Source organism: Delphinapterus leucas, chromosome 4, assembly GCF_059928025.1.
Source record: "Delphinapterus leucas isolate spDelLeu-1000000601 "Yukka" chromosome 4, BTC_Dleu_Yukka2, whole genome shotgun sequence".
Classification (NCBI taxonomy): domain Eukaryota; kingdom Metazoa; phylum Chordata; class Mammalia; order Artiodactyla; family Monodontidae; genus Delphinapterus; species Delphinapterus leucas.
In genome coordinates, this window is record NC_143132.1 from 128,211,290 (window position 1) to 128,230,961 (window position 19,672).

Sequence of the window (19,672 nt, forward strand, 5' to 3'; positions counted from 1 at the left end):
CAAGCTCCGCAGGGATGAGCACGGAAGGCACCGACATTCAGCTGCAAACACTGGCCAGTATTTCCAAAATATACCCCACCCGGGTGGAATGTCAGCGTTCCCTCGGAGCAGCCTCCCCTGGGCAGCTTCCAACCTTTGCTCCACTCCTCCGGGAACCAGGAACTTCTAACTTCTCAAAACCATCCATTCCCTTAGGATTCCCGTGACATGCTCTGAGGACAGGCTTGGTAATTTCTAACATGCAAGCAGAAAATCGAAGCTCAAGGGCACGAGGTTATTAAGTGGTGATGACAAGATACGAAATGAGATCTGTGCCTCTAAAGCTCTTTCTTATGCCTTACAGTGTCATCCCCACATGTCCACATACTGATTCTAGTTGCAACCTGTGTATCTACGCAGAACAAGTTAACTTTTGGCATGTGCCAGCTTCTTAGCTACCTGAGGACGGCTGGCTGCTTCTGGCTCACCAGCCTGTGGATTTCAGAACCCTCTCACTAACGCAGTCGTTCCCGATTGGATTTATTCTACTTTACAATGACCTTCTTATAAGGGGATCCTTTTAATTTGGGGAAGGTGAGTGGGGTGTGTGGATGGAGATTAGATCACAGAATGTGGAGAAGGTTCAGAGCAATGTCTCCTTTTGGGTGTCCCTGTTCCCCCCAAAATAAATATCCTGGGGCTTTCCTTCATGCCTTCCTGTCCCTTCTGTTACGCTACCACCTTCTTTTGAGGCTAACACCACCTTTGGAAGGGCTCCATTTCCTTTACACGAACATCTTCAAGTGTTCCTGCCCAGCAGATGGCCTTTGGGGCCTTTCAGAGTTCTGTTAGGAGGGTTCTGCTTTTCTTGCTGCCTGAAGATGCTTCTCTGTGGGACCACATCAGCAGCACGTGCAGAGAAAGGGCACACGGCACTCTGGAGGCAGACAGAGCTGGGTCAGAACCTCGAGCTCGGCGACCATGGGCCAAGTTACTTAATCTCTCTGAGACTCAGTTTCCTCATCTGTAAATTGGGACTAATTACCCGGGGGTGTTGTGAGGCTAAGTACAATCCCCAGCGTATGGTAGACGCTCAAAAGAAAATGGTTGTCAGGAACTTCCCTGGTGGTCCAGTGGTAGAGAATCCTCCTTGCAATGCAGGGGATGCGGGTTCGATCCCTGGTTGGGGAACTAGGATCCCACAAGCCGCAGGGCAACTAAGCCTGCGCGCCGCAACTACTGAGCTCACGCACCTCAACGAGAGAGCCCGCGTGCCACCAACTAGAGAGCCCATGCGCTCTGGAGCCCGCGGCCATGACTAGAGAGAGAAAAACCCACACGCCACAGCTAGAGAGAAACCTGAGCAGACCGTGCACTGTAACGAAAAGATCCCTCTTGCCTCAACAAAGATCCTGTGTGCCACAACTAAGACCCAACGCAGCCAAAAAACATAAGGAAAATAAATAAATAAAATAAATAAATATTAAAAGAAAATGGTGGGCTTCCCTGGTGGCGCAGTGGTTAAGAATCCGCCTGCCAATGCAGGGGACATGGGTTCGAGCTCTGGTCTGGGAAGATCCCACATGCCACGGAGCAACTAAGCCCATGCGCCACAACTATTGAGCCTGCGCTCTAGAGCCTGTGAGCCGCAACTACTGAAGCCCGTGTGCCTAGAGCCTGTGCTCTGGAACAAGAGAAGCCACTGCAATGAGAAGCCTGCGCACCGCAACGAAGAGTAGCCCCCGCTCGCCACAACTAGAGAAAGCCCACGCACAGCAAGAAAGACCCAATGCAGCCAAAAATAAATAAATAAAATAAATAAATTTTTAAAAAAAGAAAGTAAATGGTAACGAAAATGGCTTCGTTACCTGCTCATCTTCTGTCAGTTCACTCTGCTGCTTCCTCCCTCCTCCTGGGAAAGAGGAAGAGTTTCTTAACCTGTTTGCTGGTTCCTCCAGCTATGTGAGCGCTAAAATGGTCACCTGTTCTCATCCCCACCCGTCCCTCTGTCGCTCTGGTTCAGATGCCATCTTCAGCCTCTCACTGTGGGCCTGGGATGCAGCCTTGCTGCCCGGGGGAAGCCACCCACCACTGATTTCTGAGCCTGGTGGTGTCTCTTGCTTTAGCAGCTCGGGAACCAGACTTGCCTCTTGGTTGCCCTGCATTTGGGTGTGGGTGGTGAGAACTTTCTTCTGGTGCTGGGCTGGGTCTGACCTTTAAGCACTTCCTGCCTCCAGGCTCTCGAGAGATTTTCCACCACACTTACTGACAGATGAGGCCACTAGAACTGCCTCTTTACATGAGGGTGAGTCACAGCCTGGTTCAGAGTCGTCTTCAGGTGGGCATCAGGTGGAAATAACTGCTTTTGCTAAGTTAAATCTCAGGCTTATAGACAGGTTTGATTTGTTGCGGTGACGGCCCCCAGTCTGTTCATGCCTTTCTGTGTCCACGGCCTTGTGTAGATGCCTCCCAAACCGACTCTAAGCTTGGACAAGGTATATGCTTTGGCCAATGGGACGACAGCAAATGAGCTGCAAACAGAGGCATGAAAAGTACTTATGCATTAGGGCTTGTCCTCCTTGGCTGCTTTTAGAACACCAAGACCACCGTGTGAAGACGCCCAGGCGAGCTGTTGGACGATGAGAGACCACATGGGGCCAAGGCAAGCAGTCCTGGCTGAGGCTCTCTTCAGACCACCAGCCTGCCAATCACCACACATGTGAGCAAGGCCATCCGAGACCATCCAGCCCAGCCTTACCACCTGTAGATGCAGATCGGGAGAGTCAGCCCAGACTAAAAGAACTGCACAGCCAACCCCCAGATCACAGCAAATATGTAAAGGTTTTAAGCCACTAAGTTTGGGGAGCTTGAGACCTGTAAAGCAAAAGCTAACTGATCCAATAAAGAGAAAATACCTTGGGTTTTTACCAGGAAATTCTAAGCCAGGGTCTAGATCCCTATATCCTCATCTTTTTTTTGCAGGCACCACATACAAAAGCTTCATCTCATCTACATTCTTCAATATGCTGAGGGCTTTTGGGGAAAGGAGCTATATTTAGTTCCAGATTTAAAATACCGAGGATATGTTGGGTTAACCAGATGGCTGGGATCATATGACTGCCGTAGTGCTTTTAGTTTTTGGGCTACTGACGTCTCCACGTTATCTGTGGCTTTTCATTTGATGACACAGGCCTCCATCAAAGGACACGCACCGTTTCCCCTTGATATGTTCTGGGTTTCTGGTGCCCCTATCTTCTGACTCTCCCTTGGCAGACTGCAAATGGCAAATAATGGTCAGAATCTCATTACTGCCACTGTGCTAGGACCAGCCTGGTGGCACAAAGCCTAGGGGCCAGGGGGAGGGGGAAGGGGGCAGCACATTAACACCGAACCTGGGATAAACACATACATGCCTTCTCCTGGAGCTAATTTTCCTAGAATACTTGGAAAGGAAGGTCACGCTCTGTTCTTTTTTTTTTTTAAACGGCTAAAGAATAACGATATAATTACATGGCTTTGAAGTTTGCATTTGCAGCTGGAGCTAGGACCCCAATGTGAGAACCCGGTGCATGGCTCCGCCCTGGGGTGTTTCTTCACTTCTTCAGTGGAAGAGATCCGGGGAGCCCTGATATAGTGGAAAACATGAGGCTTCAGAGACCAGCATATCTGTGTCAATTCCCTGCTCTGCCGCTATTTTCTTCTGTGTCCTCCTGACAACTTACACTTTGCCGAGTTTCAGGATCCTGATCTTTAAATAAGATTAGGGATAAGAGCGTAAAAGAGCAGGAGTAGGACTTCCCTGGTGGCGCAGTGGTTGAGAATCCATCTGCCAACGCAGGAGACACGGGTTTGAGCCCCGGTCTGGGAAGATCCCACATGACGCAGAGCAACTAAGCCCGTGCGCCACAACTACCGAGCCTGCGCTCTAGAGCCCGCGAGCCACAACTACTGAGCCTGTGAGCCACAACTACTGAAGCCCGTGCGCCTAGAGCCCGTGCTCCACAACAAGAGAAGCCACCGCAATGAGAAGCCCGCGCACCGCAACGCAGAGTAGCTCCCACTCGCCGCAACTAGAGAAAGCCCACGTGCAGCAACGAAGACCCAATGCAGCCAAAAATAAATAAACAAATTTATTAAAAAAAAAAATAAAATAAAGAGCAGGAATAAATATCATAACACGCAGAGCACCTGGCACACAGTAGGGATGTGCTGTGTGTGGCCCCCAGCTCTGGAGGAGTCACACAGACCTCTGCCCACCAACTAAACACAAAGAGTCAACCATTCCCGGAGCTGCTGTTCTGCCCCATGCTGTGGCTCCCCTTCCAAACCCTGGCCACGGGTCACTGCCTTATTCACGAGCCCAGCCCCATCCGTCAGGGCGGGCGGCCGGCCACGTTTGCAGCCCGTTCCTGGCCCGCCCCACCATGCCGGCCTTCCTTGGGGCTGACTCAGCTGTGGTGTCCCGCCCTGCCACAGGTTTTCCAGCCTGGAACATCTGTCTCAGCTTCCGTTGGGCCCCATCCTAAGAAGACAGGATTACCAGCCAACGGGCTCTCTCTGTCTCTCTGGCCCAAGCTCCAGCCCCATCCTCCAGAGACCCTTTCTCCTTTCCCATCCCTAGTGAGGAGGCTCTCAGCCACTCAAGACATCAAGCATTCCTTGGGTCTCCTTCCGGTCATATTCCTGCATTTTCCCTCCACAGGAGTTCGGAGCACGCACACCCCTGGGATCTACTGCAGCTCCTGCAGATAACCCATTGAACTTGTCCAAGTCATGCCAAGAGACAGCCAGGACCGGGCCCACAGCAGAAACCCCACAGCCTGCTCACAGCCAGGAAAGCAAAGTCCACAGGAAGAGTCACTGCCACACCGGCAGGGTGAGATGCTGCGGGATGGCGACCTACTTCAGTACAGCTCCCACCTCTCCTAACCGTCAAACATCTCTCAAGTCCCCATCACCTTCCATGCAAGATGCTCTTGACTCAATATGACATCATGAGCAAATCCAATCCCTGTAAATACTTCCGTGGAAACCACTGTTTCATGTTGCAGGCTGAACACATTAACAGTTGCCAATCATCAAATGTCTACTGGGCCCAGCCTTAGTTCCCACTGCTAAACCCACATGGTGAAAATATCTGAAATCCAGAAATAGAATTATTACTCTGAATCCCTGATGAAGCAGCGAGAAAGAAAACAAATAAGCAAACAGAAAACTCAGTTAACTTAATTCAACTTTACAACAGATTTGAATAGTGAAAGAAAATATTTTAGAATGTAATTTTGAAAAAAAAGCACCAGTAAATAGGCAGTTCCCATTATTGTATTATGGGAAATACCATTTCCGAATTAAGAGGAAAAAGGAATATATCAAAGGCATTTTTACAAGCTACCATTCTACCACCAGAGACTGCCAAAGCCCAAGCCCTGGCCTGATTTTCACCTTGTAAAAGCTGGAAATGCCACGTCTGGTGACTCCGGTCTCAGAGTCCCCTTCAAAGTGTACAGAATTCGGGGTTTGAAACGTGACCATGACCATTTGAAAGAAAAATATGCATTCAATTATCTCATATGTGTAGTTAAAATACCATTACCAGGAATAGAAAGACGGTATGAAAGAAAATGCTTTAGATGTATTCTGTACTTTGGTATATTTTTTTTCGGTCTTAATCATTTTGGCCTAAGTAAATCCAGCATTATAATGACCAGAAAAGCCCTCAAGTCTATAATTGTGAACTAAATATGAACCAAGCAAAGGTAAAAGCTACATCTTCGTGATCCTCCCTCTCCAAGGTCCCCTCAAAGTGGAGTCTAATTGCAAAATCAAAGACGCTTGGCTAAGAATAAACCAACCTTAAAGTCTGATGAGTGAGAGCCTGATAGATTCCAGACCTCCTGGACAGCACCAAGGGGGCTGTGAGCTCCCAGCAGTCATTCACATTCCAGTTATTCAAATTCCAGCTAACCTGCAGGCTGGGTTCTAAAGGCCGAAACCGATTCACTCATCCAGTCAATCCGTTGATTCAAAACAACGTATTTCCCCAAAGCCAATATGTGTTGAGCACCATCGAAAGTGCTGAGGACACAGGATACAGGACACAGTTCTGCCATCTTGAAGCTCACAGCTGAAATGTACTTATGAGAGAAAGGATATGAGATCTAGGAATTGCTTTAAAATATTCTGGAAGGGGGAGCGGCGGGGGAAAGTCAAGGAGGAATTACTGAAACAAGATTGGCAAACTGCTGACAATTGCTGAAGCTGGGTGATGAATCCTGAGGGCACATCATATGATCCTCCGTGCTTTTGTGTATGTTTGAGGTTAAAAAAATTTAAGTGTTAAAAAAAAAAAAAAAAGGAAGCTCACAGTCTGGTCAGTGGAATGAGTAAATAGAACATCTGGCCTGTGAAACCAGTACCATGATGGGGGAGCAGAGCGGGGGAGGGGAGGGGACCCACCTAGGCCCAGAGCGGGTGGTACTGTTTCCTGTGGAGAAAGCCGGGCCCGAGCTGAGCTCAATCTTCAAGAGCAGATTGGAGCTGACGGGTTCACAACTGCATTTTAGGAAAACGTGCGTTTTAGGAACGAACCAAAGAAACTGCACTAAGGAAGACTGTCCTGACTCTAGGAGGGTTTGCATCTCTGTGTGTGAGAGGAGCCAGAGCGGGGAGGCGGATTAGTCCGGGCACCACCCCACAGCTGCACCTGCAGTGAGTCTGCCGCACCCGGGGACAGCCGGCTGCCCAGAGGCCCCACCAGGGCTGGGCCAGGGAGCCCTCACCTCACCTGGGTCTGCTCCTCCACGGGGAGCTTGCCTGTGACCCGGCGCCGACAGGCAGGTGGCTACAAGGGCCTCACTCCCCCCACCTAGGCCAACCTATCAATGGACCCCAAGGAATCCCACCACCAAGGGACTGGACTGCTCACCCACTGATACCCACTTCCCAGCCTCTGCTGGGAATACAGGACAGGAGCAGGCCCTGAGGCCTCCCTGCCCCTCTCAGCAGGGGTGACACTTTAAAGGATGCTTGAGAGCCACGCAACGTGCCGCCCCTGGAACATTCTGCGCTGTGCCTCACACCAACCCTCCCGGATGCCTCTCTCACCCACATTGCTCTCCTCCTGAAGGACAGCCTGTCTTCTACCTTGGGCTGGGGAGGGGTGGTGTAACCCAAGACAGCGTCATGCCCAGATGTGACACGGAGTGGCAACACCCACCTCCTTGGCTACGGGGTCACCAGTCGGGGGCGGGGAGCAATCAACGCTGCGGATCACGCCCGAAGCTGGCCCTGGATAAGGGCAGCATCAGGCCCAGCGCTCTCTGGCCCTGCTTTCCGGGCTCACTATGACCTGGCCACACCCCACAAATCCCACTGCAGGCCCCAGTCCTCCTTCCCATGATGTGGAGTTAAGTATGTGGGCTCCGGGGTCAGTTGGCCAGGTCTAGAGCCCTGCTCTAACACTTCCTGAGCCACAGCTGCCCCATCTATGAAATGGGAACAATCCATCTCATAGGGTGTGTAAGGCTCATGGGGTTAATCCTTGTAAGGGACACAGCCCAGTTCCGGGCTCCTAATAAGCTCTCAGTAAATGTCAGCAGTGACTTCTCTTATGGCTTTAATACCCACCACCCACACGTGGGGTCCTCACCCTGCTGCCGCCTGTCTCCGTGCCCACTCTAGAGATAAATGCCTGCACTGCGGCAAACAGACCAAGTCAGTTTGAAGAGGTTTTAAACACCACCTGGTTCAAGTCCCCTGTTTGACCGGAAGACAGGCCAAGGGCAGGTCACGACCAGCACAAGGCTCCAGGCTGCTCAGGGAGCCTGGCCCTCCTGGCACGCACCCCTGCCTCACAACCAGAGAGTGGCCGCCAGCACTCTGCCTTGGTCACTTTCTTCCTATTCACCGTAGAGGGCACATATGTGGCAGACACTCCTAACTGTCGCCCAGTGTCTATTCTCGCCTTCTTACTAGCAGAATCCTCTAGGTTTTAGCTGGACACGTGGCCACCCAGCTAGAGAGAGCTATTTCCCAGACTCCCTTGCAATTAGCTGTCATCATGTGACCAGGTTCTGGTCAATGAGTTGTGACTGGAGGTAATATGTGCAATGCTGGGTCAAAAGGAGGCTGCCTACACTACCCGACTCTGCCCTTCCTCCTTCCCCCCACCCCCCACCCTGGCATGGTGGTGAGCCAGCTTTCTCGATGCCCATGGAGACAACATCCTTGTAGATGACAGAGAAGAACCCTGGATGACCCCATGGGTCATCCATCTCCGTAACTGCCTACCAGCTCAAACTGTTTTGGGAGAGAAAAATCAATCTCACCGTCTTTTAAAGTCATTGTTATTTCTGTGATAACCTATATGGGAAAAGAATGTGAAAAAGGATGGATACATGGACATGTATAACTGAACCAGGCTGCTGTACACCCAAGACAAACACAACATTGTAAATCAACTATACTCCAATATAAAATAAAAATTAAAAAGAAAAAAAAAGTCATTGTCATTTCTGTTAAAGCAGCCAGAGCAATCCCCTAACTAGAACTCACCACTAGCTCTAAAGAACATGGGTCCTCTCCATGCGGGCTCCCTCTGGGGGGTGTGATGAATAAGCACACACACACTCCTGATTAACTGCATTAGGCTCATCACTGACCAGGCTGAACATCACTCTTAGACGTGATATAAATGAGACATGGCTGGGGTAACCTCTGTTCTTTTTTTTTCTTTTTTGCAGTACGCGGGCCTCTCACTGTTGTGGCCTCTCCCGTTGCAGAGCACAGGCTCCGGATGCGCAGGCTCAGCGGCCATGGCTCACGGGCCCAGCCGCTCCGCGGCATGTGGGATCTTCCCGGACCGGGGCACGAACCCGTGTCCCCTGCATCGGCAGGCGGACTCTCAACCACTGTGCCACCAGGGAAGCCCCCCTTTGTTCTTTTTGAGTTATATTTTTTGTTTTATCTCAAACAATTCATATATCTATGAAGATGGCTTGGCTGCAGGTAATAGAAAACCCTGCTAACGCAAAGGGACCCATCAACATCCTCACATGAGTCACAGTGCTAGGAACTGCTGCAGCAGGGTTGCTTAATTCAGCAACTCAAAGGCATTATCAGGAAGTCGGGATCTTTCCATCTCCGGGCTCTCTGCCATCCTCTGTGTTTGTCGTGTCCCTAGGATGGCTCCACCCAAGGATCACAGATGGTGACCACTCTCCAGGCATCACCCCTGGCAATATGCAGAGGCAGAAGGGATGATCCTGCACACTTCTACTGGACGCCAGGATGCCTTTCCCAGAAACCCTCCAGCGGACTTCCCCAAACGTCTAACAGCCAGAACTGTGTCACATGCCCATGCCCCAAACTGATCACCAGCACCACGAATGGACCGCCAAGGCTGGGTGAAACCAATCAGGATTCACCTCCTGGCGGAGGCCCATGCAGGGAGGGAGATGGTGAACAGAATCAGAGTTCTGTTAGGACTGAGGGAGGGAGGGGATGCCTGTAACAACCCACAGCTGGAGAAGATTTGACAACACACACACACACACACACACACAATGACTCTAAAAAATTATTCTCAAACCCAGCCATCTGATGACAGTACCAGCCCTTTTCAGATCTAGCAATCAAAGCACATGTCGTTATAATTATATGTTTAACGAGCATCAGTTTGCTTGGGTACAACCAGCAGAGCAGCATCCCTCAGACTACTGACTACATATTCTACTGACAAGACTTTTTTTCCATATTTCACACGTGCTGAAATATGCAGCATGAAGTATTTAACTATCGTTTCTTTCCAAAAAGGATTTCGAGGCAGATAAATCTGCAGACTTAGTATTTTTAAATCCCTGAAATAATGAAGTGGTTTTTTTTGCCCTGCATTTGTGAGCTACACATGCCCACCACTCTTCTCTTTGAGGTTTTTTCCAGCTCGACAACGGATAAACTTGTCAGGGCTACTGATCGTTTCTCAGGACCAGAAGAGACTGAAATAAATAATTCAGCAAGCCAGGATTTTCACTTTGATGTACTCTTCAGTGATTTTTTTCCTGACATTTGGCGAGAAGTCTGGGTGCCAGCCAACTTGGCTGCTTTGCTCTTTCTTAAGTTTTAGAAGCGTCACATCTGAAACTGGCATTCTTATTTTAGAATGTCAAGAGCAACGATAAGTACCTCAACAAAAAAGGGAGAACACGCAGTTGGCATGCCTTACTCACCACAAAGCCACTTAAAAAAATACAGCTGATTCTTTTTATTTTGCAAGCAAACTGTGTCAATTAAAAGTTTCTTAAAATGTCAAGGAAAGCACAAAAGGATTAAATAGGCAGGGCTGTAAAACTGGAACTATAAGTGATGTACAACTGAAGATTTCAGTGATGAAGTCAAAATTTTAAAGGAAAAAAGAAGAAAAAGCTCACACTGTCCTGAGAATCTCAGCTGTCCAAAGTGAACCAGGCACGCCTCAAAGTGCAGGTTGCCAAGGCCACTTATGCTTTCTGAAAGCTGCATTTGTTCTATGTTAACAGTACTATGTGGAAATAGAATTTTGCTCTGGGTGGATACATGAATGGAGCGCTCATCCATGCAACGGATCAAGGCTTTTCTCCCAGGGAGGCCTTTTTCTGGCTGGGAGCACACTCACCTACAAAGCTTTGACAAAACCTGTGCTCACTGCTGGCCCATCCCGTGACTCGGTCATGACGAGGCGTGGGGCCCCAGGTCCTCTGTGTGTCAACATCACTGCCAGTGCTGGTGGGCAGGAACTCCATGCCTCTAAAAAAACTTTCAGAAAACTGCTGGGTGAGTCAGTGGGAGGCTGGCAGCATCAGTGTCAATACAGAATGAGCCCTCCTGCCCAAGGAGGTGGTCAAATGGGCAGTTACCTGCTGGAGGTGCTGTGGAGGGGCTGGCATGGGTGACCTGTAGGAGCATCCATGTGCTGAGATCCAAGGATTCTCTGATTCAGATGTTTTGAGAAACTCTCAAAACTGGTTTTTTTTTTTGTTTCCTTTTTTTGGTTTCTTTGCATGTATAAAGAGACAGGTAGAGCAAAAACAGAGCTAAGAACACGGTCACATAGAATCACAGACACTTATCTTGGAAGGAATCTGAACTGTTATTTAGTCCCAGCTCCCTTCCCATAAAGTAGGGAATAACACTGTAATAAGCTCCATTTAGATTGATTCAGCTTAAAGTTGTAATGAAACACAAGCCTCAAGGTCAATGATACTCATATATATAATGGTGAAAAGCTAAAAACTTTTCCTCTAAGATCAGAAACAAGATGAGGATGTCCATTCTCGCCACTTTTATTCGACACAGTACTAGAAGTCCTAGCCAGAGCAATTAGGCAAGAAAAAGAATTAAAAGGCATCCAAATCAGAATGGAAGAAGTAAAACTGTCTCTATTTGCAGATGATGTAACATTATATACAAAAAACCCTAAAGACTCCACCCAAAAACTTGGAACTAATAGACAATTTCAGTAAAGTTACAGGCTACAAAATCAATATGCAAAAATCAGTTGCCTTTCTATACACTAAAAATGAACTACCAGAAAAAGAAATTAGGAAAATAATCCCATTTACAATTACATCAAAAAGAATAAAATACCAGGAATAAATTTAGCTAAGGAGGTGAAAGATCTGTACACTGAAAACTATAAGACATTGATGAAAGAAACGGAAGGGAAAATAAATGGAAAGATATTCCATGTTCATGGATTAGAAGAACTTAAAATGTCCATCCTAACCAAAGCAATCTACACATTCTATCCAAATTCCAATGGCATTTTTCACAGAAATAGAAAAACAACCCTAAAATTTGTAAGGAACCACAAAAGACCCCAATTAGCCAAAGCAGTCTTGAGAAAGAACAAAGCTGGAGGCATCACACTTCCTGATTTCAAGCTGTATTATAAAACTATAGTAATCAAAACAGTATACTACTGGCATAAAAAGATACATAAATCAATAGAACAGAGAGCCCAGAAATAAACCCATGCATATATGATTAATTAATTTACAACAAAGGAGCCAAGAATATACAACGGGTAAAGGATAGCCTCTTCGATAAATGGTATTGGAAAACTGTACAGCCACATGTGAAAGAATGAAACTGAATCCCTGTCTCATACCATACACAAAAATTGACTCAAAATGGGTCAGACTTGAACATAAGACCTGAAACCATAAAACTCCCAGAAGAAAACATAGAGGGTAAACTCCTTTGGCTCCTATGGACACCATAAGCAAAGGTAACAAAAGCAAAAATAAACAAGTGGGACTATATCAAACTAAAAATCTTCTGTACAGCAAAGGAAATCATCAACAAAATGAAAAGGCAACCTATGTGATGAGCTAAAATATTTGCAAATCACATATCAAATAAGGGATTAATATCTAAACTATATATAAAGAACTCAGCTGCAAAAAAAAAAAATCTGATTTAAAAAAGGGAGAGGAACTGAATAGACATTTTTCCAAAGAAGACATACAGGTACCTGAAAAGATGTTCAATACCACCAATAATCAGGGAAATGCAAATCAAAACCATAATGAGACATCACCTCACACCTATTAGAATGGCTATTATCAAAAAGACAAGAGATGACAAGCGTTGGCAAGGGTGTGGAGAAAAGGGAACCCATATGCACTACTGGTAGGAATGTAAATTGGTGCAGCCACCATAGAAAATAGCATGGAGGATCTGCAAAAAATTAAAAATAGAACTACTATAACTATATGATCCAGTAATTCCACTTCTGGGTGTATGTTCGAAGGAAACAAAATCACTACCTCAAAGAGATATCTGCATCTCATGTTCACTGCGGCATTACTTATAATAATCAAGATATATATCTATATCTACATCTATATACATATATTACATTTTCTTTATCCATTCATCTGTTGATGGACACTTAGGTTCTTTATATATACACACACACATACACAATGGGATGTTATTCAGCCATGAAAAAGAAGGAAATTCTACCATTTGTGACAACATGCATGGATCTTGGGGGCATTAAGCTTAGTGAAATAAGTCAGACAGAAAAAGACAAATATGGTATGATCTCACTTATATGTGAAATCTTAAAAAAAAACAAAAAACTGAACTCACAGAAACAGAGAACAGATTGGTGGTTGCCAGAGGTGGAGGGTGGGCATTAGACGAAATGGGTGAAGGTGGTAAAAAGGTACAAACTTCCAGCTATAAGATAAATAAGTTATTGGGATGTTATGTACAGCATGGTGACTACGGCTAACAATACTCTACTGTATATCTGAAAGTTTCTAAGAGAGTAGATCTTCAGAGTTTCCATCACAAGAAAAAATTTTTTTATAACTCTGTGAGGTGATGGATATTAACTAGACTTACTGTGGTGATTATTTAGCAATATACACATGTATCAAACCATTATGTTGTACACCTTAAACTAACACAATGTTGTATGTCAATTATATCAGTAAAACTGGAGGAAAAAAGAAGATAGGATATAAATTGATGTTGAGTAAATATGAATGTACAGTGTTAAAAAATAATAAAATAAAATAACCAAAAGAAAAGAGAAAAAGGCAAACTTGAAAGTCACATGCTACAGAAGCAGAGCTTCCACAAGCTTGGGGCCCCAAATCTGTGTGCAACAGAGCTCCCACCACTTTCACACACCACCATCCTTGATACCATTGTCCTGGAACCAAACTGGACCATTTTTGTAAGGGAAAAATAATCTATTGTGTTAAGCCACAGAAATTTAGGGGTTTATTTGTTATAGCAGCTTAACACTAATCCTAACAGTTACTTGTCCATATACATAGGCTTTTTAAAAAAATATTTATTTATTTATTTATTTGGTCTTAGTTGCCGGGTCTTAGTTGCGACATGCGGGCTCCTTACTTGTGGCATGCGAACTCTTAGTTGCAGCACGCAAGTGGGACCTAGTTCCCTGACCAGGGATCGAACCCAGGCCCCCCGCATTGGGAGTTTGTAGTCTTATCCACTGTGCCACCAGGGAACTCCCATACACATAGGCTTTTGATAAAGATTAAGCAAAATATTCACGAAACACCTGAGTCACAGTAAGTCAGTAACGGTTAATTCCTTTCTGCTCATGGGTCTGCTACCCACCGGAAAATATACCAATAAATTTTTTTTTTTTTTTTGCTTTGAAGCAAGCATTTTCTAGGAATATTTAAATGTACAGATTAGGGCTAACCCCCTAAGCTTATTATCAGGCAACATTTTCTGGAGAGTTCTGACTGTTTACATCTTTAAATCACTCTGTGATCTGCGATATGATGTTTGCCTTGAACCCTAACTTGGAGCTGAGAGAGGGAGAGACCTCGGAACAAAGACAGCCACCTCACTCAGTGGATGGCAGGTCCTTTCAAGTTTTCCAAAGTGAGTCATACTTACTTGTACTTTACTAGGGGTTCTAAAAAGAAAAGTCAGCGATGCTTAATGAGAAACATGAAGGAAGAAGCTGTCGATGCAAGAGCTTTTGAGAATGCCGAGCACGGGGACAGTCACGAACCCTGTTTACTCACCAGTTTCCACAAACTCAGGCTACATGAGCAAATACCTATTCTGTATTCTCACCATAAAATTGAGTTTCTAAATTGATTTTCTAAGTATGTCTACTAAACAGGGCGAAGAGCTATCCTTGTAATATTTAGAGCCTTAATAGTCATCTTCCAAAATCTGTGGCGTTATTCGTTGGGCACTATTGTGTGTATTACAGGACATCACGATGGTGGGAACGTTTGCTGTGGATCGTGTTCAGTAACAGTGCTGTGAACTGTTGGTTATGGAAGACTGGCTTTGCCCACCAACCTTGTGATAACTAACCGCAGACTGCCATATCACTAGCCTTGTTATGACTGATCCAATCAGGATGGAGATCTGTTTCTTTTTCTCAAGTTAGGAACATACCTGATATCTTCCTTTGTAAGAAAAAGGAACCATTCTAACAGATTCATTTAAAACCATGTTCAACCAAAATCCTGTTGTCCCCAGAAGGACAGTCTTCTCTCATTTTCCCAGCAGGTGGTCATTAGAACTCTGGCGCTTTAGTGGTTTCCCATAATGCTCTTGGGATGATGACCAAACCCTGCCCGTGGCCTGCAGGCCCAGCCTCACCTCAAGCCCATACACGAGAGCCCTCCAGCCATCCTGGCCATCTCTCAGCCCCACAGAAGAGCCCTGCTCCTTGGAGACTTGGGACCTGTGTCCATGCCTGTCCTCTGACAACCCATTAGGAGGTGGGGCAGCTGGGCAGATGCCTGGGGTGCTAGTCCCACAAGGGGCACAACCCCTCACAGGAAAGAACCTGAGGTGGAGAAAACTGTACCTTTCTGAAGCTGCTTGGGCAGAGGAGGGAGGTGGAACCCCCAGGGGCCATTAGGCTGCCTTCTTTCGGGAAGACTCTGGTGAATGAGCCATGGCAGGTAGGTAAGCTTGAAGCCAAGGCTGAAATGCTCGGGAGAGCAGAGCATGAGAGCGTGGTGGTTTTAATGCACGTCCACAAATTCTCTGTTACATCTCCCACCAGGAGGAGGTTCTAGGTCTTGGCAACAGGCGTTGGACTGCCTTGAGGAGTAGAAAGGCATAGAAATGATGCTGTGTGAGCTCCAACACCAGGTCAGAAAAGTCTATGCAGATTCCCTCTAGCTCTCTCTCTCCTGGGTCACTTGCTTCAGAGCTCTGAGGCCACGACGCAGGAGAGACCACATGAGAGGGCACCCAGGGGTGGGGATGCCTAACAGCAGACATGTGAGTGGGGGAACGTTCAGATGATTCCAGACCAGCCATTGCCTGAATGACTGTGTGAGAGATCTGAGTGAGAATCACTGTCTGGGCCTGGTTCACCTCCAAACCATGAGAATGAGAGTAAAAGGGTGGTTGTTTTAAGCATCCAGTTTGAGGATGATTTGCTTTGCAGCAACAGTGAGCGGCATGAGGCTAGGAACTTTAGCCTTGTTCCCTGCTCTTGTATCCCCAGTGCTAGGAACGATGCCTAGCCCAGAGCAGGCCCTCAGTCAATATTTGTCAGATTCATGAACGAATGAATGAACAGAGAAGAAGCTCACTCCAGCCACCAGCAATCTATCCTCCCTGCCTTCCTCCGGCCGGCACGCTGCCTCTCCTGTCCCTCCCTCTTTCCTACTTTGCTGACTCCCAATCGGCCCTTGGATCACTTTCTCAGGGCAGCTGCCCTTGAACTCCCCTATCTAGATCAGCATACTGTCTGATATGGTCAAGTCACCCTGTGCTTCTCCTTCATGACACTTCTCAGCACTGTCATTACATAACCAAGCACGTTGAAATCCCTGGCTGGCCCGCTGTCACCTGCGATTGACCGTAAGCCACCCGACAGCAGGGACGGGGTCTGTCTGTTCACAAGTGTGTCTCCAGCACTGGACAAAGCCTGGCACAGAGCCGGCTGACGGCACGTCAGAACATTTCTGGAGAAGGACGATATTCAGCTCAGCTGTTTTTACTCACAATAGTTGCGACACCAAACGCGTGGGGCTTTTTTCTCACACCAACCAATTTTCCAGTTCTCCGGACACCAGCTCTGGGTGTCCCACAATTCAATTCGCTTCTGACACTGACCGCCCAGAGTTAGCTTCAGACTCCACAGGTTGAAGGGCTCAGTCCCAAAGACTGCCCCACTTCAGAGGCCAATCACAAGTCGTGGTCCCCAGGCTTCCCGCTTCTGTCCTGCTACGGCTGCAAAGCCAGGGGGGTTCCTACAACCCCCTACTTCAGGTCTGATCATTTGTTAGGACAGCTCACAAATCTGGAAACAGAATAAGTAACTCTGTTACTTACTATAGATTTATTATGGAGGATACAACTCAGGAGCGGCCAAAGAGAAGAACTGCAAAGGGCAAGGTATGGGGCAAGGGCACAGGACCTCCACGCTCCCTCCAGGCTTGCCACCCTCCCCGCACCTTTCTGTTTGTCAACCTGGAAGCTCTCTGAACCCCGCTGTTTAGAGTCTTCTATCGAGGCTTCACGTAGGCAAGAGTGATTAAATCACTGGCCCCTGAATGACTGAATTCAACCTCCAGCTCTCTTCTCTCCCCTACCGGGAAATCTGGGGTGGGGCTGATCATTACAACCCTTTAGTCATTTCTTGGTCTTTTAGACACAGGCCCTCAGCCTGAAGCTATGTAGCCTCCCCACCACAACCTGTCATCTCATTAGCATAGAGACACTCCTGGCACTCCAGATTCCAAGGGTTTTAGGAGCTGTGTGCCAGGAACCTGGGACGAAGGCCAACTATTAAGTTTTTTATGATACCACAACAGCCAATCCCATTATTAGAACCTGCGAATTCTTAGAATTTTCATTAATACTGAGCTAGAATTGGCCTCTAACTACTAGCCTATCCGCCACCAGGCTTTCCAAATCTACTCACACCCTGGTCATCCTCACCACACAGATCCCGGGAGACCCAAGAGGTTGAGTGTCTTCTCCAGGTCTACACAGCAGTCAGGGGAAGAGCTGGAATCTGGAACCAGCTCTCTGCCTCGCCAGTTCAATGCTATTCCCATTACACTACACTGCCTCCTGGATATTTTCACGGATGCTAAATGCTCTGTAACAACAAACAAAGCTGGGCGCTTTTTATAATGGAACATATGAAACCGGTGAGGCTTCTTACCACTGGACACCTGGTATTCAATACCCACGTGAAACAAGAGCTCATGGTGATTCTTTAGGCACCTCCCTGCCAAATGCCTACAGGGTGAGCCCCTGAGCAAACATCGAATTCAGATTTCAATTTGGCTCCAATTTGCTGGTCAGACCCTGTGTCAATTCTCTACAGAGGGTTTCTTTTCTCTTCCTTGTCATTCCCAGGGTCTTTGGAGCTCGAGGACAGAAATAAACTCCAGGTGATCTGCAATAGTTCAGTTAAGACACCACCCCTGAACAACTGAGCTTTTGAGGACAATGCAATGACTGGGAAAAGAAAATATGAAAATTTTAATGTGACTTAATGTGAAAAAGAAAAAAAGCACACAGAACCATGTACTGCATGATGCTAATATATATGTATATGCTTGGAAAACTAGGATGGAAAGATATACAAACTTTAAAATGACATGGCGGGCTTCCCTGGTGGCGCAGCGGTTGAGAATCCGCCTGCCGATACAGGGGACACAGGTTTGAGCCCTGGTCTGGGAAGATCCCACATGCCGCGGAGCGGCTAGGCCTGTGAGCCATGGCCGCTGAGCCCGCGCGTCCAGAGCCTGTGCTCCGCAACAAGAGAGGCCACGATAGTAAGAGGCCCGTGCGCCGCGATGAAGAGTGGCCCCCGCTCGCTGCAACTAGAGAAAAGCCCTCGCACAGAAACGAAGACCCAACACAGCCAAAAATAAATAAATAAATAATATTAAAAAAAAAAAAATGACATGGCATTTCTCACCCTTCGGATAGGCAAAAAAATAAAAGATTGTTCATCTCCAGTGAATGCTAGTCTCGAAAGGGATGAGTTCTTTCACATACTGTTGGTGAGAGGGTTAACTGGAATGGAATCTGTAGAGAACCAGTGGTCTTATTAAAACAATAAACACACATGCCCTTTGCCCTAAGAATTCGTATTCTGGGTATCTAGTTCCCAAAATTGCTCACTCGCGTGTACAAAGCAGCAACAGGAATAACTACAAAAATCTGAAAACAACTGAAATGTTCACGTGTACAGAAATGGCTGGAAAATTAGTTTGTCCATACAATGGAACATGATTCAGCCTTAAAAGGAAGAGGTAGATTTATGTGTGGAGGTGGACAAACCTCCAGGAGACACTGCCCAGAGAAAGACAGATGAGCCGGTGCTGGCAGCAGCATAACAGATACAGGAGCATCTTATGTAGGTACAATGTACATTTGCATATCTCAACAGACATACGGAAATTTTAAGACAACATGTAAACTTCTAGAGAAAGGTCTGGAAGGAGACAGCCCCCTAAATTAACAGGGGTGGACTTTTAACCTCTATTGTGTACTTTTCGATATCTACTTACATATTTAATGCTTTCTTTTTACGACATGTTGTGTACAAATTTTATAAGATTAGTAATGATAGAAGAAAATGTTATACTGCTAAATGAAAAAAGCAAGCTCTAATACAATTATGTTTGAACTCAATTATGTTACAAAGAAGATATGTTACCAAACTGGACTGAGTGATTTGAAACAGGGGCGGGAGTGGGACTTTTTATTGTTTCCTCTTCAGAACTTTGAACCTATTACTATTTTAAAAACATAACACAAGTAACAATTAAAAAAAAATGGAAAGAGGAAAAAAATGCCCTTAATGTTACGAGTGCTTATAGCTGGGATTACAAGTAATCTTAATTTTCTTTAAAACAAACAAATCTGGGGATTTCCCTGGTGGTCCAGTGGTAAAGAATCCACCTTCCATTGCAGGGGATCCGGGTTTGATCCCTGGTTGGGGAACTAAGATCCCACACGCCGCGGGGCAACTAAGCCCGTGCGCTGCAACTACTGAGCTCACGTGCCTCAATGAGAGAACCCGCATGCCACAAACTACAGAGCCCACACGCTCTGGAGCCCGTGTGCCACAACTAGAGAGAGAAAACCCACAGGTCACAACTAGAGAGAAGCCGGCGCACCACAATGAAGAGCCCGCGCCCCAATGAAAGATCCC

At 46.7% G+C, this 19,672-nt stretch overlaps 1 protein-coding gene across 5 annotated transcripts in view; it reads right to left on the reverse strand.

The window, feature by feature from the left end:
* The window catches only part of PXYLP1 (2-phosphoxylose phosphatase 1), a 68,515-nt gene that overhangs the window by 34,156 nt on the left and 14,687 nt on the right, over window positions 1–19,672 (reverse strand). Inside the window, exon 1 of one of the 5 annotated variants that reach the window (XM_022582628.2) lies at window positions 1,848–19,660. The exons of the other annotated variants lie outside the window; for them this stretch is intronic. The gene's annotated coding sequence lies outside the window, so the exon portion shown is untranslated. Of the gene's footprint in view, window positions 1–1,847; window positions 19,661–19,672 lie in introns of those variants that run through there. 5 annotated transcript variants of the gene reach the window in all.